This window comes from Hemicordylus capensis, chromosome 5 (genome assembly GCF_027244095.1).
Source record: "Hemicordylus capensis ecotype Gifberg chromosome 5, rHemCap1.1.pri, whole genome shotgun sequence".
Classification (NCBI taxonomy): domain Eukaryota; kingdom Metazoa; phylum Chordata; class Lepidosauria; order Squamata; family Cordylidae; genus Hemicordylus; species Hemicordylus capensis.
This window is the reverse complement of record NC_069661.1, coordinates 14401569-14424164: the sequence shown is the minus strand read 5'-3', so window position 1 is coordinate 14424164 and position 22596 is coordinate 14401569. Positions and strand designations below refer to the sequence as shown.

At 43.6% G+C, this 22596-nt stretch overlaps 1 protein-coding gene and 1 long non-coding RNA gene across 7 annotated transcripts in view; both read right to left on the bottom strand.

The window, feature by feature from the left end:
- SHROOM3 (shroom family member 3) overlaps nucleotides 1-22596 on the bottom strand; it is a 250264-nt gene that overhangs the window by 65161 nt on the left and 162507 nt on the right. The window lies entirely within an intron of this gene.
- The window catches only part of LOC128327179 (uncharacterized), a 93453-nt gene continuing 92321 nt past the window's right edge, over nucleotides 21465-22596 (bottom strand). The window contains exon 2 of the long non-coding RNA XR_008308516.1: nucleotides 21465-22363. This is a non-coding gene — a long non-coding RNA (uncharacterized LOC128327179). The remainder of the gene's footprint in view (nucleotides 22364-22596) is intronic.

The following is a 22596-nucleotide window of genomic DNA, read 5'->3' as shown; positions in this document are numbered from 1 at the left end:
CAAAGTCCTGGCATAGACCATAGTGCTAGTCATTTGCTTGTTTCTTATGGTATTACTGTATAATCATGTACGGTAACAACCAAATGTTGTTCATTATTGCACTAAGGTTCTGTTGCACTATCTGCTAGGAACTTCTACCACTCAGTGCCAGCTCAAATTATTTTGCCATCACAGGCAAATATTAATTAAGGGCATGGTCTGAGAACATATGATACTACCACCTTGTAGAATCCAAACAAATCTAGGTCTGGTCAGTGCTCAGATGAGTTACTGCCTGGGAATCCCATATTTGCCCATTTGAGTTCCAGAATCAAAGAGCCAGCATGGTGTGGTTAGTGGTTAGAGTGTTAGACTAGGTCTGGGGAAACCCGAGTTCAACTCCCCTTTCAGCCATGAAACTCACTGAATGACTCTGGGCCAGTCACTTATCTTTCAGCCTAACCTACTTCACAAGGTTGTTGCGATGATCATCATAAACTGTGTAAACTGCTCTCGTCTCCTCAGAGGAAGAATGGGATATTAATGTAATAAAATAAAATAAAAGATGGAAGAAAGGTGAGATATGGGTGTAACAAATAAAACAAGTGTGCCCCCTTCTTCTGTATGCTTGGTGGACAGTTGTGTTTCCTTTTTAAGGATTTCCTCCTGTTGCAGTAGCCTTCCACTTTTCCATTCAATGGAATGGAGCAAGGGTTAGAATGTCCACTTCTATGGAATTGGTAATGGAGGATACATTTGCCTGGAACCTCTAGAATTCTTCCTCCCACCAAGGAAACTGCCAGTATTGCCTGCTGGGTTCTGCTGCCTTGTTCTTAACGGACTAAAGGGGATCTGTGCAAGCACATCTGCTCCTGATCACATCGCCTTCATTCCAATTGGGCTTTCTCAGGGGTTATTCCCACTGGATTGTGCCCAATGCCTGAGGTATTTTTACTGAGCCCTTTAAAGCCTTGAAATGTGCTTTTATTAAAAATAAACGAAAGTGGAGGTTCTCAGGATTCCAAACTTTGCACCGGATTCCATGCGTGCATGGCTCATCGCCAGAGACGCACAGCTCTATTCATAGCTGGGATTGCAAGTGTTCATCCCTGAAAAGAACAGACTACCATTTGTCCTTCCTTTTAACACACAAATGGGGACTTTCAGGAGTTATTTCAGCCGGAGTTATATTCTTCTGACCCATCTCACCCCCCTCAATGTTGGCAACAGCATCTGAAATGTTTTCTTTCTCTAGAAAGATCACTTCTAGCTGTTCACTGTTATTTATACCAGCTGCCTCCATTGTGCCTTTGGAATGTCATGCCACACACATTCATCGCACACTGTACAAACACATTCTGTAGATATTTTCTCGGGCTTAACTATATGGGATGCAATCCAGTGAAAGTTAGCCTAAATCCTATTCAAAGCGCTTAACCCCCATTTGTTTAGTGGGTCTTGCAGCCAGGTCATTTGTACATTTACTAAAATGCAAGTTTCTCCAAACTGAACAGTGCTTACTCCCAAGTAACTGCTGAGCATCACTTTCTCCAGATTGCAACCATGGTCTTTCTGTTCCTAGTACTAAGTCATTCCCCAAACAAATGTATGTACCAGTTTTTAGAAGGTCTTTGTTCTCTTAGCTGTAGCCATTTTTAAACACAAGTTGTAGTATCAATACCCCAAATTACAGATTAGTACTGATAAATGTACAAATAGCACATAAAGCACAGCTTAGTTTATAAAACTATTTGCCGGTGAATGACAAGAGAACGATAAAAGTAGATGCATTATTACTGGAACAACTTGAATGACTGAAAATCTGCAAGCAGTCAAGTTATACTGAACTCTGACAAAAAGTTCTGAACAGCTCAAAAACTTGCATGTGCTTCCCCAGTAAATGTTGAGCCATTCCTGAATATTCCATATTGCAATGTGTAACATGTTAAAAAGACAACATTTCAAGAACTGGACTACAAAGATAGTCCTGGTATGATTTCATGACTCCACCTAAATACAAGGATTTCCAAATGCATCAAGCTTTTCTGTGTTTCATAAAATCCTGAAGTTCGCAGAATATTTAGTGGCGGGGGGAGATACTTTGTATCCCTTTTTTAAAAGTGAAAACGATCCTCTGCTGCACTGTTATTCATATTTAATAAACTTACACCAAAAGCACCTTCAATGGGAATATTTACTCAACTGCATTCTGGGGGTACCATGCCAGGACAAACAATAAAAGATGGCCAACACATTTATGCCCGCTTGTCAGCTTCCAAAAGCTTTGGGAACAAAGCTTTTGTTTCCAAGTCACTGCTGGAAACAAAATGCTGGACTAGACAGACATAAGAAGCACTCTGTTGGATCAAACCAGAAGTTCATCCAGCCCTGTGTTCCGATTCCCAGATGCCTCCAGGAAGCCCACAAGCAGGAGCTGAAATAGCCCCCTCCTGTTGTTGCTTCAAAGCAACTGGTATTCGGAAGCTTACTGCCTCCAAATCTGGAGGGAGCATACCGCCATCACGACCAGTCGTCATTGACAAACTGGTCCTCTATGAATTCATCCATCTAATCTCTAATCTTATTTCTGAAAGAGCTGGAAATGTTATGATCCTTATGGACACATAATCAGAGCACCAGCAGGCAAGAGAGAGATACTGGCAGGCTCAGGGTAACCCAGAGATATGTTGGGTTCACAGAAATCTGAGCTGGAGGCGAGGGGACCCAGCTGCCCTAATGTAACTCAGTGGAGCGGAATGTCTGCAGTCTCAGAGGGCACTTAAAACCAGGTGGCTGGAACTAAAGGAACTCAGTGGGATGGGGGGCCAAAAAGAACAAAAAGAGCAGGAAATTTCTCATCTTGAAGAATACTCCCTCCTCAAGACACTCTCAATCCCTTCTGCTTCTGAAGAGGAAAGGTGTCTAACGATCTAGTTTTCTCACCGACCATCTTTGTGTTTCTGAGGGAAAGGGGTCTGAAGCATTTAAGCTCTTGGTGTGAAGGGTTAACCCTTCCAAAGTCTCCTGAGGAACGGAGGGGGAAGTCGCACACTGAATCTGTAAATCTGCTGATCACTGTATGTGTGAATGCACACACACAGTCACACAATTAACCCACAATATTCCAACTTTTTTCACACTAGGAATATACTGCAATGTTTTGTTGCAGGTCCTTTTAAAGACATCTAAGCTTTAAAGCCAGCCTAGCCTACAACCCAATCCAGCAAGATAATGCTTATGTTTTTGTACGGTATATTCTGCTATGTTTAGTAGCTATAGGTGATCACAACACTCACCAACACCCAGTTACCATTTTCCTGTATAGAGATGAAAGGATGAAATCTGTGTGAAATGCAAACTAATTTCTCACACATGCCCCTCATTCCAACTGAAGAGACAGCAATCCCCTCAACTGAAATGGAAACCCTTGAAGGCTACAGAGCTACATGTGTACATCTGAGCCTCTGCTACCATGAGAGATTTCTGGATCAAAGTGAGAATAAATAACAAGAGATGCCTACACCACACTATTTCATGCTAGAGTGTGGGTGTGAGAGTGAAAAAACAGGTGCGTGGTTTTATATTATTACTGGGAAGGAGGAGGAGGAGCAGAAGCAGCAGCAGCGACATAAGAACAGATCTGCTGGATCAGGCCCAAGGCCCATCTAGTCCAGCATCCTGTTTCACACAGTGGCCCACCAGATGCCGCTGGAAGCCTACAGGCAGGAGTTGAGGGCATGCCCTCTCTCTTGCTGTTACTCCCCTGCAACTGGTACTCAGAGGCATCCTGCCTTTGAGGCTGGAGGTGGCCTATAGCGCTCAGACTAGTAGCCGTTGATAGACCTCTCCATGAAGTTATCCAAACCCCTCTTAAAGCCATCCAGGTTGTTGGCTGTCACCACTTCTTGGGGCAGAGAATTCCACAAGTTGATTATGCCTTGTGTGAAAAAGTACCTCCGTTTGTTGGTCCTAGATTTCCTGGCAATCAATTTCATGGGATGACCCCTGGTTCTAGTGTTATGTGAGAGGGAGAAGAATTTCTCTCTCTCCACTTTCTCCACACCATGCATGATTTTATAGACCTCTATCATGTCTCCCCGCAGTTGTCTTTTTTCTAAACTAAATAGCCCCAAGTGTTGTAGCCTTGCCTCATAAGGAAGTTGCCCTAAGCCCCTGATCATCTTGGTTGCCCTCTTCTGCACCTTTTCCAGTTCTACAATGTCCTTTTTAAATATAGTGACTAGAATTGTACACAGTACTTCAGGTGTGGCCACACCATAGTTTTGTATAAGGGCATTATAATATTAGCAGTTTTATTTTCAACCCCCTTCCTAATGATCCCTAGCATGGAATTGGTTTTAGCTGCCACACATTCAGTCAACAAGAGCTGTCCACCACGACCCCAAGATCCCTCTCCTAGTCAGTCATTGACAGCTCAGATCCGGGAGGAGGAGGAGGAGGAAGAGGAGGAGGAGAAGATGACAGACAGACACACGGTCTACAGCTCAGTGGTAGAGAATCTGCTTTGAATGTATGAACTCCCAGGTTCAATCCCTGGTATTTCAATTTAAAGGGACTCTCAGTTACCAGAGCTGGGGGAAACTTCTACCTAAAAACACCTGGGAATCACTGCAGGTCACAGAAGATAATCTCAGGTGAGAGGGAACCAAAGGACTGACTCAGTAGAAATCTGGTTCACATGATCATGGATCTATTTTATTATTTATTTATTTATTTATTTATTTATTTGATTGATTGATTGATTTGTATACTGATTGATTGATTGATTTGTATACCGCCCTTCCAAAATGGCTCAAGGTGGAATATCTATAATATTCTGCTACTTTTACTGCTGTGTCACAATATGATTGTTTGATTGATTAAGTGCCGTCAAGTCACTGTCAACTCTTAGCAACCACACAGACAGATTCCCTCCAGGATGATTTGTCTTCAACTTGGCCTTTAAAGTCTCTCAGTGGTGCATTCATTGCTACCGTAATCAAGTCCATCCACCTTGCTGCTGGTCATCCTCTTCTTCTCTTTCCTTCAACTTTTCCCAGCGTTATGGACTTCTCAAGGGAGCTGGGTTTTCGCATAATGTGTCCAAAGTATGATAGTTTGAGCTGGTCATTTGTGCCACGAGTGAAAATTCTGGGTTGATTTGTTCTATGATCCATTTGTTTGCTTCCTGGCTGTTCATGGTATCCTCAAAAGTCTTCTCTAGCACCAAAGTTCAAAAGCATCCATACTTTTTCTATCTGCTTAACTTTCCCATATAAATCAGTGGAACTTAAAAGAGTGTAAAGTTGTCTGGATCATGCCCCATGACAGGGAAGAGCTCTTTGCCCACTACTCTGTGATGTTTTACTTCACACTAAGCAAGGTGGAGTGGCTTTTGGATGTTTTCAATGGACCTACATATACCTACATTAAAAAGGATATGTTAAGAAAGAACTGGCTTCCTTTCTGAATGCCAGAAAGGAAGCTTCCCACACATGTGTGAAGGAGTCATGGCTCAGTGGGACAGTACAGGCTTTGCATGAAGGAAGCCCCCAATTTAATTGCTGGCATCTCCAATCAGACTGGATAGTAGGTGACTCAAACAACCTCATGTTTGAAAACCCAATGTATTTTATCTGTCAATGTAGACAACTCAGAGCTAGATGGACCAATGGCTCAGCGCAGTACAATACAGCTTCATAGACTTGTGTTTGCTGGATATCTGCTCTCTTGCACTGCTGGCTTCATTTTTTCTTTCAGTTGCAGGTTTGCACTGGCTGTTATTTTATTGTTGTTTTTAATATATTAGTTATAAGCGGCCCACCTTATGCAGAATGAACAAAGATGTGTGAATAAGTAAAGCTAAAAATATATATATGGGGGAAAGAGAAAGGCATAAATTCAGTCATTCCTGGAACAAAACTGGCAGCCCTTTCTCACATAATCTGTTTTGGCTCTATCTATCTTCTTACAAATGTTCAAATTAAAAAAAAAAAAAAGTCCTAATACTTTTCTCCATTGGACTTCTGACTGTTCACACTTCCCACCATCACCATAGTCATTAAATGTCTAAACAATAATTAGCAGAAAAACCTGCGAATATTGAATTCATTCCTAATATAGGCAACCCCAAAAGAATCCAAAAAATATCAGTGTATTAAAATTTTAAAACTGAATCAATGATGAAAAACAATTTCATAAAATCATATGAAGGATGGAGAGCTAGTCTTGTGGTAGCAAGCAAGACTTGTCCCCTTAGCTAAGCAGGGTCTGCCCTGGTTGCATCTGAATGGGAGACTTGATGTGGGAGCACTGTAAGATATTCCCCTCAGGGGATGGAGCCACTCTGGGAAGAGCATCTAGGTTCCAAGTCCCACCCCCCACCCCCGGCAGCATCTCCAAGATAGGGCTGAGAGAGACTCCCGATTGCAAGCCACTGCCAGTCTGTGTAGACCAGGCCTGCACAACATAAGGCCTGGGGGCCGGATTCGGCCCACAATGACTATTTTACTGGCCCCCAGCTATCCTGCAGCAAGACAGGAGCTGGAAACTGCCTTATAGCGCCATCCTGTGCATGCTTTCTCAGAAATATGCTCCATGGTGTGCCCAGTGAGGCTTACTCCTGTGTAAGCATGCCTAGCTTTGCAGCCTGAAAGCAACAACTATTTAGGGAGATAAGAGGATTTGGCATTTGTTTGCAGCTGGGATGCACTCCAGGGCTCCCACTGACTGAGCAGGGACAGGATCTATTCTCTGGCCACTATCCTTGGTTGAAACCATGGGTCCATTGACAGGGGGAATAGATCCACATGTAACTAATAATATTTTTAATTTTAATGTAATAAGGTGCTAAAAATTGACTTGGTCCCTGCACGCCAAGTTATGGATGGTTCTGGGACACCAGGGCATTTGAGTTGTGTAGCCCTGGTGTAGACAATACTGAGTTAGCTGGACCTATGGTCTGACTCAGTATATGGCAGCTTCCTATGTTCCTACATATATATGATTTTATGTAATTGTTTTTCATCACTGATACAATTTTAAGATTTTAATTCATTGATATTTTTTATTATTTTGCGGTTGCCATCCTATAATGTCATTCAAACGACCTTCATTCCGGGATTGGGACCAATCCCAGCACTCCACCCAGAAGGGATGTGCAAGCCCAGGTAGGCTGCTTGTGTGAACAACCTCCGTGTCTTACAGACTCTTTATAACCAACAATGTGGGAAGGTAACATATCCTTTAACTCGTCTATTAAGATCTGTGTCCACGTCAAAGCCCCTTTGCTAGAAAAAATACAAGCTGGGTTGTGGGTAAATGCAAAGCAGAGCTAACTGCCAATTTCCCCATTTGTGTCTATTGCTTTTCATTCATTTATTTTATGTGCAAATAAGCAATGCTCAGATTAGGCTTGGACCCAATTCCCCTCTTCTTCTGCCTGTGGATGTGGAAACCCAAGGTGAGTCAGCGATTAAAAATCCACCTGACTGCCTCTCTCACATGCTCCCTTGAAGGAAAGCAATTATATTTTGCTTTACTATTAATTAGATTAAATATAGAAAGGAGATTTTCTTTCCCTCCAATAAAAGTGGCGGGCGGGCGACCCTCCAACCCAGCTGGAAGTGGCTGGATGCCCTGAAGAGTTTTTTATTTCTAACTAATTAATAGACAATATGGGACTTTGCTGGTCAGGGAGCAACTTATTTGGGAAAGACCTTTGTCTGGAGTTGCAATAATCCCCTTTAACAGCACCCTATGGTTGTCCATGGCAAAAGCTAGGTTTGAGAAGTTTCAGCCTCATCCCTTTGTGGACTACCTTGGGTCATTCAGAGGTCACTGTGCTTCTCTATGGGACTGTGCATTCTACCTTCTAAGCGTGTTGCCAACTTGGGTGAGGGGGAGGCTGGCCCTGTTCCCGTGCTTTTTACAGCAGCCTGGCACAGGAAAAAATAAGCTGACAAACCTCTTCCCACCATTTATCACCATGGCCAGAAAGACTGCAACATTTCTGAATGCCAGGTATTTGCTGGTAAAGATGCAAGATGCGGGCGGGGGGGGGGGAGACAGAGACAAATAGCACCAGAGGTAATCACTGGGCTACTGCTGTTTACCTCTTAGCAAACCCTGAGAAGACAGGTAAGCTAAATGCCAACTCCAAACACTCCCAGCAATAACTAGAACAATCTCTCAGGTTGGGTTCACATGTGGTGCGGAACTGGCTGTTTGGCCAAGCAACTGTTTGGCCAAGTAGCCCTAACGACTTCTGATCTCAGAAACAATATGCTGAGACTGGGCATGACATACAAATCTACAGCATATTCTACCCTGCTTGCACAGGGAGCCAGACACCTGTTAATCACTTCAAATCTCAGTTACAGATGTCTGGTTCTGTGCTGCAAGTAGGGTAGAAGAGGCCAAGACTGGTGGGTTTGTACATCACACCCAGTCTTGGCTTATCATTCTTGAGACCGGAAATAGGGCTCACATGTGCACTCAGGGCTGGAACATCTTAGCCAAACTCCTGGTTCCATGCCACATGTGAACCCAGATTTACTGGGCCTCGTTCCTCCCTCCCTCCCACATACCCCCAATGATAACTTCCCCATGAGGGCAATTGTCCCTGCCTGAAATTCAGTCCAACCTTCTTTTCATTGCATTGTATTACACTTGTTTGTTTCTTTCTTTCCATATTCCCTACAGAAATCCGTAATTTGAACTCTTTATTGGCTTTTCGGAGAGTCCTTAAAACCTATCTGTTTGGCCTGGCCTTACAGGGCTTTTAAATTGTTGTAAAGGGTTTTGAATGTTGTAGCCTGGTTTTTCAGGGTTTCTAAACTGTTTTTATTATTTGTTTCATGGTGTTTTATTATCTCTAATTGTTAATTGATTTTAATTGTGTGTGTTTTTTATTGCCATTTTGGAAGGGTGGTATAGAAATTGAATGGATGGATGGATGGATGGATGGATATTGATGTATGGTTATATTATGAAAATGTTTTCCTCTTTATGTTCTAAAATATCTCAAAAACTTAGGTTCCAGATTCAATCCTTAGCATTTTAAAAGTGGTGATTCTCTTTATAGAGCCAAGGGAGAGAAAGTGGCCCTCTCCGTCCCCAGCACAGCATCCCTCCCGTGGCTGTTGCTGGTGTCTCTCTTATGTTTCTTTTGTAGATTGTGAGCTCTATGAGGACAGGGAGCCATTTGATTCATTTCTTTTATATCTATGTAAACTGCTTTGCGGACTTCAGTTGAAAAGCAGTATATAAATATTCATTGTATTGTATTGTATTGTATTGTATTGTATTGTATCTCCAGGTAGGGCTAGAAAAGATCACTGGCTGACATCCCAACTAATGAAGTGCGCACACTTTGAGGGAGTGTGGGGATATGCTGGAAGCCCTTGAGCGCTTCTCTCAGTCCCTCCTCCAAGGTCGCAGGCAGGAATCTCTCTCAGCCCTATCTTGGAGATGTTTCCAGGGAGGGAACTTGGGAACTTCTGCATTTCCCAGAGCAGCTCCATCCCCTAAGGGGAAAATCTTACAGTACTCACATGTGGTCTCCCATTCAGATGCAACCAGGGCAGACCCTGCTTAGCTAAGGGGACAAGTCATGCTTGCTACCACAAGACCAGTTCTCCTCAGACACAGTGGCCAAGCCACAGAGGATTATGTGAGTTGTAGTCCAACAACATCCGGGGACTCAAGTTGCGAACCCCTCAGTTAAGGCAACTACCTCTGTAATTTTAACTGTTTTTGTGAATCCACCATGCTTCTACAGTTTTATTTACAGTGCAATCCTATGCATGTTTGTTCAGAAGTAAATTCCACTGTGAAGTATGCACAGAATTGCAGCCTCAGGCTTTCAGGCAGGCAAAGGCAGCAACAGAAGGTAAAAATCGTAGGAGACAATGATTTTGTCTTGAGTGAGCATTTTAAGATTTTGCTCAACAATACGTGGGTGGTGTGGGATTAAAATTAGCATAACTGAGGTTCAATTTTCATTCCAGGGATTAGTGATTTTCTGAGAGGAGATGTGTTAGGCTATTAACTTGACTCTGCTGATAAATCTCTCCTCCCACTCCCTGGACCAATAAAATACTCATCACCTCCAGTTTACTGCAATTAGAGATGATGCATATGTAAAAACTCACAAGGAAGAGTTGTAAAGGAAGAAACCCCAATTACATGGGGGGGGGCACTGAGATTTGATGTCATGTGCAAACAACAGTTGGGTTAAACACTCTGGTCATCTAGCAGACATAAGATTTAACATTGTAAACGAAAAATACTTCTGTTCTGTCATTACAACAGCTAAAACTTCAACAGTTTGTAAACTGTTTTACTGTAAACCACCCAGAGACTTAAGTTTTGGGTGGTACAGAAATCTGTTAAATAAAACAAAACAAAACAAAACAAAACAATGCCAACACCTGAACTATCAAAACCCCATGAGATTCCTGAAAGAATTCCAAGCCTAGCATGTTCCATTCCAAGGTTCTTTTTAAACTTTTTGAACATTTAAAATGTCTGGTCACCTTGGCACACAATTTTATGTATGAATTTTTGCTGAATGAAGAGTTCACCTTTCCCTTATTTATTTATTTTTTTTACTCAATCACTAAATTTAGGTTTTGAGTACTCAATTTAATATTAGCAACAACAGCCAGCATTAGATCAGCCACTGTTCTAAACGTGTTACTGGTATTGGAGTAGTGGGCCTAGTCTTGAGGTGATGAGGGAAGCCCTCTAGTGCAGGGGTTCTCAAACTTGGGCCCCAGATGTTGCTGGGCTACAATTCCCATCATCCAATGGCCAAAAAACATCTGGGGACCCAAGTCTGAAAATCCCCGCAGTAATGCATTTTCCCCCATCTATATTCCCCTCAGTTTGTACATACCTCCCACTAGGGTCGGATTATGACATGCTAAGTCATGGGAGTGTCCAGTCAGAATCCTAGATCCATGCGCACTGGCAAAAACTGAGGCAGGACAGGAAAGTGATCGTGTGCTAGCCGCAATCTGAGGAGGAAGGCTTGACATGTGCTTTCCCGCCACCCTTTATATAACGCTGGGTAAACAATGTTGATTGACTGCCGCTGTTCTACCCAGATCACGGATAGCACGTGAACACTTTCCTGTCCTCCTACCTCGATTCCTTCCAACACACAACAGGTTCTCAGGAGCATGTATGGGACTAGATGTGCCTCCTACCTGGGTCTTTATTGTGTATCAGAAGGAAGGGGGTATATTTGGCCTTCAGGCTGCCAGTTACTAACCCCTTACAGGGTGGTCTGCAGGCAACAGGCAAGTGATGATGAACCCAAAGTTAGGAACATAGGAAGCTGCCTTATACCAAGTCAGACCATTAGTCCGTCTAACTCAGTATTGTCTACACAGAATGAGAGTGGCTTCTCCAAAGTTGCAGGCAGGAATCTCTCCCAGCCTTATCTGGGAGATGCTGCCAGGGAGGGAACTTGGAACCTTCTGCAAGCAAGCATGAAGATGCTCTTCCCAGAGAGACCCCATACCCTAAGGTATGTGCTCACATATGTAGTTTTACAGTGCTCACATATGTAGTCTCCCATTAAAATGCAAACCAGGGCAGACCGTGCTTAGCAAAGGGGACAATTCATGCTTGCTACCACAAGACCAGCTCTCCTCCCTTTTGCTACTGCATGCTCTGATCAAGGTCAAAGGTTCTGAGCAGGTCACTACCACATTCATGCAAAGCTAAAGTGGGGAGAAACCCTTAATAGTTCAAGTAATTTAGAACCTACATTGCAAAAGGGGATACACACACAATCCAGCATTTCAGGGGACTTTAAAAGGGTGAAAAGCTTCGGGTAAAAGGTCTGTTAAATGCCTTGGAATGCCTATTCTCTTAGACTAAAAAGCAGAATGAAGCCTGGCTCCTATGGACACAAAACACGCCTGGCACAAGCTAAAAATGTGCATGTGAGTGTCTCTCTAAGTACTCGATAATCCCCCAGTGCAGAGGGAGGATTATTAGTTCTCCTGCAAAAACAGAGGAGTTCGTTTTCTCAAAGATCTCTCTGTCGGTGCCAAATTAGTGAAGAACCAATCCTTCCTGGCTTGTGTTTTCTCTTTCCCTTCCAATTAACAAAATTTCCCTGGTCACTTTCTTCTTGCGGTGGCTTACAGAGGCACAGCAGCCCTTCTGCATGTGTGAACGAAGGTAACAGTGTGTGCATGCAAAGATGAGGGATTGGGGTCAGATCTAATCAAACAGAGAGTCCCTGCAAAACACACCCACACATAAAGCTTGAAGCTTTTGGGATTAGCTTACTATATATATATTGACAAGACAGAACCTTGTCTTTTCCTCCTCATCTTTTTCTGCTCTTCCTGCAAAGCAAAACTGTGTCATGTGTTACTGCTCTAAACTCTGAGGGTTAACTCTGCAGTGGTTCTTGCTTATGGTGGTCTAGTTTATAGTTATTGCAAAAGGAAAATGTTGCATTGAGTCCTTCCAAACAGTACCCTCTCTCCTTGAATATGCAGAAGATATAAGTAAGAGCTGTAGGGGTACTGCCTAAATTCAGGGACTTTCCATGCAAATGCAGAATTGGGTACCTGGCAAAGAATTGAGTAGTCTGGGAGTATCAGTTTTCTAAAGGCAAGTCTCTAGTGGTTCGCATAGAAAGGCTTGGAGAAAAGTGTGAGAAAGCTTAGCACTTGCAAAGTCCTTTTGCAGAACCAAAAAAACAGCATCAGAAGAAACAAGCATCAATGCGAGAAGCCCATGTCCATACACACCAAGGGCCTACACATTCTCTCTCAGGGGCGGAGCGGGGGAGGGAATCTGCTTAGTGTGTTTAACTTTGGGGATTATGCTCTCATCTTCTTATTAAATCTTGTGTTACTTCCTCCTCCTCCTCTCTTGCACACCTGTTCCTTTTTCTCTTATTAATCCCTGCCTTTGGAATCTCCTTCCCTAAATTCATGGCGTTTCCTCTTTATGTACATTTTTCCTCTCCGATTTTTCCAGATTAATGTTTCCTTGCTGAGCTTCACCTTTTAATACCCCTTTCCAAGAAGATAATAAGCTTGCAGGCAGGAATCTTGTCTCTCTTATTTTGGGGAAGCTCTTAGATGTTTAATTAATGAATAATATCCTTACAAATGGTGGCTGACATCCAGACTAGGCAGGATCCTTCTGCCAGGTAGTCGTATCCACGTTGTGAAGAGCTTCCCTACCACCACTGCATCTGCAGCAGGGATAGGAGTGAATTTCAATGAAGTGTTCTACCTCCATTAATGCCCTGTGTCATCCAAGAGTATGTCTCTGAGGGCTCTGTGACCCTCAGAGACATATTTCCAAGTGGTGCAGGGCACTTCTGGAGACAGAGCAGATTGCTGAAACACACTCCCCCGCTACACACCCATGCTGTGCAGCTAGGAAAGCTCTCTGCAGCATAGACACATCATCCTGCCTGCTGTGTCCACACGGTGTTAGTCCACTGTGTCCACACTGACATCCAGTGGTGGGATGGAACAAATGGTTAAATTCCTTAATAAATTTATCATATCGTGATGGTCTATTCTTATGAACATTTTTTAGATTGATTAGACTTCCCACAGGGACTGCACCACATCACTTTCACATGCAAAAGTATCTGAAATGGCCTCCACATTAAATATTCAGAATGTACAAATAGTGCAGCAGGCAAATTATCTGACTAGCAAGCCAGAGGTTGCCGGTTCGAATCCCTGCTGGTATGTTCCCCAGACTATGGGAAACACTTATATCACGCAGCAGCGATATAGGAAGATGCTGAAAGGCATCATCTCATACTGCATGGGAGATGGCAATGGTAAACCCCTCCTGTATTCTACCAAAGAAAACCACAGGGCTCTGTGGTTGCCAGGAGTCGACACCGACTCGACGGCACACTTTACCTTTAGCACAAGACGGGAAAAGGCTAGAGCTAGTCTGTCAGGAACAGAGATGATAAACCTTGAAGTAGAAGTGCAAGGGAGAAACTGCCAAGAAGAGGTAACACAGATACATTTGACTTCAAATCAAGAAACTTCTCAAAAATGATGGGACTGAGGAAAAGGAAGCTGAAAGAAAAGTCAAGAGGATCAAATTTCTCCAGTGTCTGAAAGTTATTGTAAACCACAATAGCAGCTCACAATAGCAGTAAGGAAGATATCACCAAGTCCAAGAGGATGCCAGCATGGCTAATGAGTAGCAGCAAGGAAGCTATAAGACACGGCAGCTTCTTTCAGAAAACAGAAGTTTTGCCCAAATGAACAGAACAAAAAGAAACGCAGATGCCAAAGAAATGTAAGCTGACAATTAGGGATGTGGATAAAGAATTTAAGGAGCATATGTCTAAAAACATCAAGGCAAACAAAAAAAATGTATCAGATGCAGGAAACCTGCTAAGAAGGTGGATGATGTTAGATGACAGGAGAGTGAAAGGGATACTTAAGAAGGCTATGCAGATTGCAAGGAAGCTGAGTGAATTATTTGCTTTCTTCTTCAAGGCAGATGATATGGAGGCTGTTTACGTGCACAGCCAAGACCGGGCTAAGACAGCCAAGTCCGTTCTTGGCTGCCCGTGTGAAACCGCGGGAGCTGACTGGCTGCTGGCAGAACCACAGCAACAACCTGTCTGCAGAGCCAGCCTCTTAAACAGAGTTAAGGGATCGAGTGCTCCCTTAGCCCCATTTGTGTGTGTGTGTGTGTGTGCATCGTCTGCAGCACTGGCTGCTTTTAGCTGGCACTGCAGCAGTGACAGGCACCCATCCACAGCTGCTGGGATCCCCACAATGCACCCTGCACTCACACGGTGCATTATGGGATTCCCGGGAGCCGGCAACCCTCCTCACTGGGCGCGCGGGGAGCGTGCTCAGCAATGCAGGACGGCTGTCTGTGGGGAAGGTAAGTTCAAGAAGCCTTCCGCTCCACCCACCCTCAAGCCCTTCTCACTGATCGTGAGAAAGGGCTCACACTGCATTGACCTGAATCCCAAGACTAGGTCCCCCCCACCCCCAAGTTTTCAAATAATGGAAATTGGGAAGTTGTCTGAAATTCAAAGTCCTGTTCTTTTTTAGTAAATGCAAATATAACCTGTATTTAACCTCTGCTTTTTAAGGGGACATCTTAAATTCAGAGTCATCTTTGATTTGGGTAAACATGGTAGGGCAGACACATGGACCAGACCTGACCTTCTTAGGGAGGAAGTCCAAAGAATCAAACCAAATAACCACAGCTGCTGCTGCTGCTGTGGGTTTCCCCCCCGCTCCCCTTCATCAGCTGAGTTCCAGAGCCCATGAGAGAGATGAGGACTCTGGCTTTAAAAGGACAGGGGCATGCCAGAGGCACAACTGGCGGGAATCCGGCTGTTAAAGGGGGATGTTCCTTGGTGCCGGCCCTTTGGTGGAGGTCTGAGAGGAAGTTATGTTTGAAGCCCTCCAGCTTTAGTGGGTTGTGCCAGGCTGTTTATACGAATGTGTCTGGGCTCTCTTTTTGAGGGGGCAACGGGGGATACACTCAGCGAGGTTGGGGCAGCTATTCCAGTAGTTGTGGGGAACAGAGGATTTTGTGTTGGCAGGTCAGCAAGCTGTAGCAGGAGAAGGGAGACCAGTAACCTAATAATTATTCTTCCTTCCAGCTGCTCTGTTAGCTCTCAGGCCTTGGGGAGCAGTTCCAGCTCCCCACAGAACCTAACAAATGCTCCCTTGTAATGCCAGGTCAGTTCAGAATAAGTTCGAGGATTTGATCATGGAGCTGACCTCACCTGGCATGTATAACTGACACCTGGTTGGGGCGAGGCTAGTGGTCCTGTGTGGGTCCAAGTTCTTCCACCAGGGTACTCTGATGCCCACCTGGGTTGGCATCCGGGCAATCTTTGATTCAAGTTTCAATCTTTGATTCCTGAGGACATGGAGAAGCTGCTTGGAGTGGTATGGCCCACACCTATTCTTTGGATTCTTGCCTAACATGGCTGATTTCATCCTGCAGGGAGGGCATTGGAATTGGCCTACTTGTCATCATTAATGCCACACTGAGGGAGGGCAGGATGCCTCCTTGTTTGAAGGAGGCAATGGTTAGACCTCTTCTTAAAATGCCTGCCCTAGATCCCTTAGTGATTATAATCCAATTCTAACCAAGATATATAATTTATCCTTAAAATCGGCCTCTGTGCCAGAGGACTAAAAGATAGCCAATTTTTAAAAAGAGATATAGGAAATTACAAGTTGGTTACCTTAACATCTGTCCAGGTAATTGGAGGAAAACATAATTAAAGAGAAAAATATTAAGCAAATAGAAGAACAAGCCCTGCTGAAAAATCAGCATGGCTTCTGTAAAGATCTCCTGCCTCACTAACCTTTTAGAATTATTTGAGAGTGTCAAGAGACAAATGGGTACAGCTGATCTGGTTGGCATTGTATAGCTGGACTTTCAAAAAGCTTCTCGTTGAATAAGACAAGTGTCTTTTAAAAAAATGAAATAGTTAAAGAACAAGAACTGGAAAATAGAAATAAATGGACAATGTTTATATATTTATTTGCATTTATAACCTGCTTTTCCTCCAAGGAGCCCAGAGTGATGTACATGGTTATGTTTGTCCTCACAACAACCCTGTGAGGTAGATTAGGCTGAGACATATGTGGCTGGCCCAGTCACCAGTGAGTTTCATGGCTGAATGGGGATTTGAACTCAGGTCTCCCCAATCCTAGTCCAACACTCTAACCACTGGATCTTTTAACAGTAGATGGAAGCAAGAAATGGAATTCCCCAAGGGTGTGTTTTGGGACTACTGCTTTTTTACATGTGCCTAAATTACTTGGAGTTAAGGCTAAGCAGTGAGGTGCTGAATGAAACCAAACTACGCAGGATGGTAAAAACCAAAATGGATTGCGAAGCACTCCAATAGAATCTCTCCAAACTGGTTGAATGGGCAACAAAATGGCAAATGTGGTTCAGTGTAAATAAGCATAAACTGATTAACACTAGGGTAAAAAATTCCAGTATCACATATATGCTAGCAGGGTCTGAACTGTCAGTGACCAACCAGGAAAGAGATCTTGGCATTGTGGTGAACAGCTGAATGAAAATGTTGACCCAGCGTGTAGCAGCTGTAAGAAAGGCAAATTCCATGATAAGAATCCTTAATAAAAATGAAACTGCCAATATTATAATATCCTTGTGTAACTCTATGGTGCAGCCACATTTGAAATACTGTGTACAGTTCTGAGCCCTACATTTCCAGCTCAAGGTGCAGAAGATGGCAATCAAAATCATCACAGGCTTAAAGCACCTTCCTTACGAGCGGAGATGTGGGGTGGAATTTTTTCCTCTACTTAATTTATCCATGGAAAAATTTCCATTTCTAAAATTTCTACTTGGTTACTTGAAAAACTTTTGAGATAGAGTGAAAGAAAATTAATATGGTGGAGGTTTGTTTGCTTTTTTAACTGTATAAACAGGTCCAATAACATGCCAAATAAGATCACAATCTATTTAGGGCATCAGGAAAAGCTGTATAGTAATTTCTAAAGGGGGGGAAATGTGCAAATGTTAGGCAAATGAGGGGGAAGAAGTGCATGGAAATATTTTCCCAGAAAGTTCCTCAATTCACATTTTTCCAGAAAAAACACATCTCTGCTTATAAGGAAGTGTTAGCTGCTTGGGACTTTTTAGATTAGACTCAAGGTGACTGAGGGTAGACATGAATGAGACTTATAAAACTATGCATGGTATGGGGAAAGTGGATGGGGAGGTTTTCTCCCTCTCTCGCAACATTAGAATCAGGAGTAATCCAGTGAAACTGACTGGCAGGAGATTCAGAACAGATAAAAGGAAGCACTTCTTCACAAGGCACCTATTTAGTCCACAGGATTTGCTGCCACAAAATGTGGTGATGGCTACTAGCTTAGATGGCTTTAAAAAGGGATTAGACAGATTCATGGAGGATATGCCTACCAATGGCCACTATGCCTCTGAACACCAGTTGCAGGAGGGCCACTGTGGGAGATGGGGCATGCCTTTATCAGCTCATGGCACATGATGATGGGCCGCTGTGGGAAACAGGGCCTTTGGTTTGATTCAGGAGGGCTTTTCTTATGGAGCTTCTAAGCTTCCTGGCTCTGTGTGTGTATGTGTATTTAATAGGGACATAGGAACCTGCCATATACTGAGGGAGACCATAGGTCCATCTAGCTCAGTATTGTCTACACAGACTGGCAGTGGCTTCTCCAGGGTTGCAGGCAGGAATCTCTCCCAGCCCTATCTGGGAGATGCTGCCAGGGAGGGAACTTGGGAACCTAGATGCTCTTCCCAGAGTGGCTCCATCACCTAAGGGGAATATCTCCCAGTGCTCACACTTCTAGTATCCCATTCATATGCAACCCAGGCAGACTCTGCTTAGCTATGGGGACAAGTCATGCTTGCTACCACAAGACCAGCTCTCCTCTCCTCTCACTTCTAGTATCCCATTCATATGCAACCCGGGCAGACCCTGCTTAGCTAAGGGAACAAGTCATGCTTGCTTGCTACCACAAGACCAGCTCTCCTCCCTGTCTTATTCCTTGTACTTTTAGACAGCAGACAGCAGCTGTGAAACATTTCCTGGCATGGATGTGAAATGCTGCAGAAAGAGCTTCACACCTGCTTAATGTCTGTGCCTAAAATGTCTGTCAGGATAGTTTCAAGGCACAAGTGCACATCCAGTTAAAAAAAACAACAACTTGGCAACCTATGAGATTCAAAGACAAGAAGTATAGCCAAAAGGTCTGACTACATGCAGTAATTCCATGGGTGACAGAGGGAATAATCTTTCTCCTCCCTGCTGTGTCAGGGAATGCTCTGTGTCCCTCTGAAACTAGAGCAGAGAAAGCAGTTCTGTCACCATCTGCCACACTGTCCCTTTAAGAGCTTGCCTTAACCTTGACGCATGAGGATATTGGGAGTTAAAGCCAAAGTGCTGTCCTTATCTCACTTGCTTGAGCTCAGGCCTGATTGGGCACAGATTTCAGGACAGTGTGTGACATTGTGTAACACAAACCCCAGCAAGACAGAGCAAGATAAGGAGAGGATAGAAGGCTTAACCCTTTCACGTCCTTCCAGCTGTACATACATTTGCTATGCCAGGGGTACATTCAAGTGATATTGTTGTTTTAAAAACACACCATGAGCAGCTGGTCCAGTGAAATGTGTAGAAAATCTCTACTTGAACTAGGAGGCAGATACAGTAGGTAAGCTTTTGCTGGATTAGATTCCTATCAGAAGTATGCAGGTCTTTGAACAACATAAAGCTCTTCATCAGCAGAAATGGAAAAAGACAGGAATTCTTCGCCTTAATAGTCCACCTGTTGCCTGTGTGTTTGGAGTGCTAAAGATTTTGAAATCAAGCCTCTGTCTACACAGGAAGCTGGTGTAGTGGTTAGAGTGCTGGACTAGGACTGGGGAGACCCAAGTTCAAATCCCCATTCAGCCATGAGACTTGCTGGGTGACTCTGGGCCAGTCACTTCTCTCTCAGCCTAACCTACTTCACAGAGTTGTTGTGAAAGAGAAACTTAACAACAAAATAATAATAATAATAATAATAATAATTCGATTTCTATACCACCCTTCCAAAAATGGCTCAGGGCGGTTAAGTATGTAGTACACCGCTCTGGGCTCCTTGGAGGAAGAGTGGGATAAAAATGTAGTAGTAGTAGTAATAATAATAATAATAATTGCTTGGTGGCACCAAACCAAATTGCACCAGGGCTGCATGGTACAGACTTTATACCTGGGTAGCGACTGCAACAGGGACGTTGCACTTGAAAGATCCAGGGCTGGGGCCCACCATCCTGATAACTAAACTCAACCATACCTCCCCACAAGCATAATTATTTGTTTTTTAAAAAAAGTTTCTAATATTATAATACGGCACATATGAAGGTGGAAGCAGCAGAGAGCGAGGTGAGGCTAGGAGCTCTCTCCCGTGCAGGCGCCTCCACAGCTGGACTTCCTTTCTGGAAAAGGTCAGGGAGAAGGGAGGTAACTGATGAGATGTGGGGCTCTGAGCAATTGACTGGGGCCCTGTTCCCCAGGGGCCACCCCCTAATGATGCTCCTGGACAGCAACTGTGCGCAGTGCTGACAATGCTATCACCACCGGCCCATGCCCCTGATGGGTGGTGCTAACTACTCTCCTGGAATGGAGTCTGTGCCAGGCTGATCTGGCCCATCCTCTGCTGCCAAGCAATGCCTTCTGGGAGCAAAGAGGCCTGATTTATCTACAGGTCCGGCCCTTTACTCTTGCATTGTCCCAGCAGTTAATAAAATAAGTTAGGAAATAGCCTTGTAATCTCCTGCATTTTCAGAGTCTTTAGCTAATTGCCACAAGACTTTTATGGGCTTCTGGCAAGCTTGCTTACATCCTGCTTGCCTCCTTGTAAAGCTATTATTACCTGCTGCAGTCACAGACTCCTCCTGCTGCTACTGGTGGGGGCTGGGGAAACATGTACAGAGGAAGAACAAAATAAGAGGTTGCTGGCCAAACCACCTTTAATTCCCCCAAACCTTGCATGATCTTTGACTTGATGTATATTGTAGTTTTGACTCACTCAAGCTTCTGTAACCTATAATTGATTTAACTTTGTTTTTAATTTGTGTTGTTTTATTGTAAACCCAGACACGCTAATTTTGGGCAGTGTACAAAATATGCTAAACAAACAAACAGACAGACAGACAAACCTCGTCCCTAATGCAAGATGTGAAATGTATTTTATTCAGCCCCAAAACACTCTCAGAGGATCAGTGTACCCACCATTCATTTCGTCTAGCGTTCTCACTGTCTCTTTTTAACCTCTGTTGGTTCTTCCATTCAGATTAAAATGCCTGAAGATCCTTAAAGGAGAGGGTAAAATACTGTACTAAGAAGACTGAACTTTGCAAACTGCAGGAGAGGAATGGTTTTGTAATTCCCACCTATTACTACCGTGCTGGCTGGGCCTAAGAGGGAGGAGAGCAAATTCTCCCATCTTGCTCTGCCAGGTTTAAACACACACACTACAATGAACACACTCCACTGCCTTCGTTCCCTTGCAAAAATAATGAATTGCAATTTAACCTTCTGGTATGAATCTAGCGGAGCATGAATGGCCAAGCCAGACCAGACACGGCTTTGTTGGGCAGCATTTCATGTTCCTACTACTACCACCGGCAAGGTGGTTGTAACTATAGGAACTGACACAAAGAAGCTAATTTCAAAAGGGGAAGCGAGAGGGGGGTGAAGAACAGGCAGGACCTGTGGATGCTAATTTGTCATGAGCTTCTGCAACAGGGTAAGTGGGGAAACAAGAAGCGGGTAGAAATCTTAATGAAGGGATACAAAAGCTTAACTTGCCACAGGTCCTAAAGGTGAAAAACTTCTCCATTTGATTTTGATTCTCCACTATCAGGAAGCCACCATGAAGTATGTGGTAAATTACATTGTCCAGAAAGGCGACTCAAACCAATTTATTTATTTATTTATTTATTTATTTATTAAAATACACATCTGTGCACACAGAAAAGGCAGGTGTTCCCAGTGAGTTTCAGTGGAATCTTTATCTAGAGAGATATGAGTGTTATATGTGTTGACTTCTTCATAAACTGTTCAGCAAAACTGGACAGAAACTTAATCAAACATATAATTTCCCCTGCTGAAGAAATACATTGGGACCACCAATCCTTGCAGCTGTCTTTTCACTGTGCAACTGCATTTCCCCTGCATTAATCCTGTGCTTTGTTTCTCTCTCCCTTCCTCTCCTCCTGTATTCCTCATTGTCTGATTTAGATTGTAAGCTCCTTAGGAGCAGAGACTCATCTCTAAAACCCTGTGAGACATGTACTGGTTCTGTGCTCATCATTTTTATCCTACCCTTCCCACCAGGAGCTCAGGGTAGGGAATGGGGTTTCTCCCGTTTTATCCCCACAACAACCCTGTGAGGTGGATTAGGCTGAGCGATACCATGTCCAGCCCAGGGTCATCCGGTTAATTCCATGGCAGAGCAGGGATCTGAAGCAAGTTCTGAATTGTTTATCATTGCCATTGCCACCACCACCACTTCCCTTTCTGAATCTATGCAAACAAGTCAGTAAAACATACACACCCACCAGTGGCAGCACCAGAAAAAAAAGGGGGGGCACAGAAGGGGCAAACTTTATCCCACATAGACTGATGAAAGAAAAATAATCAGGCAAATAAATCATGTCTAATTTAAGTTACATTAATTTCAATGGGGCTTAGCACTCTGGTGGACATCCTGACTATACACGTCAGTGAGTGGGGACGAGAGACAGCCTTTTCAGATGTGGCCCCTCGGCTTTGGGACATCTTGCCAGAAGAGCTCTACCTTGCTCCCGTCCTCATCATCTTTAAGAAAAAATAAAGATCCATCTCTTTAGAGAGCCGTTTTAATATTTTATCTGCATTGTATATCTAGTGGGCTTTAACTTTTTAACTTGTAGTTTTAAATCTGGTTTTAACTGAGGCTTGTTTTGAGTTGATTTTTAATTAATTTTATTGTTTTTATATTGCATCTGTCTTTACTGAATTTGTGAGCCACCCCGAGCAGTAGTGTATTGGAGAGGAGGGATATAAATATT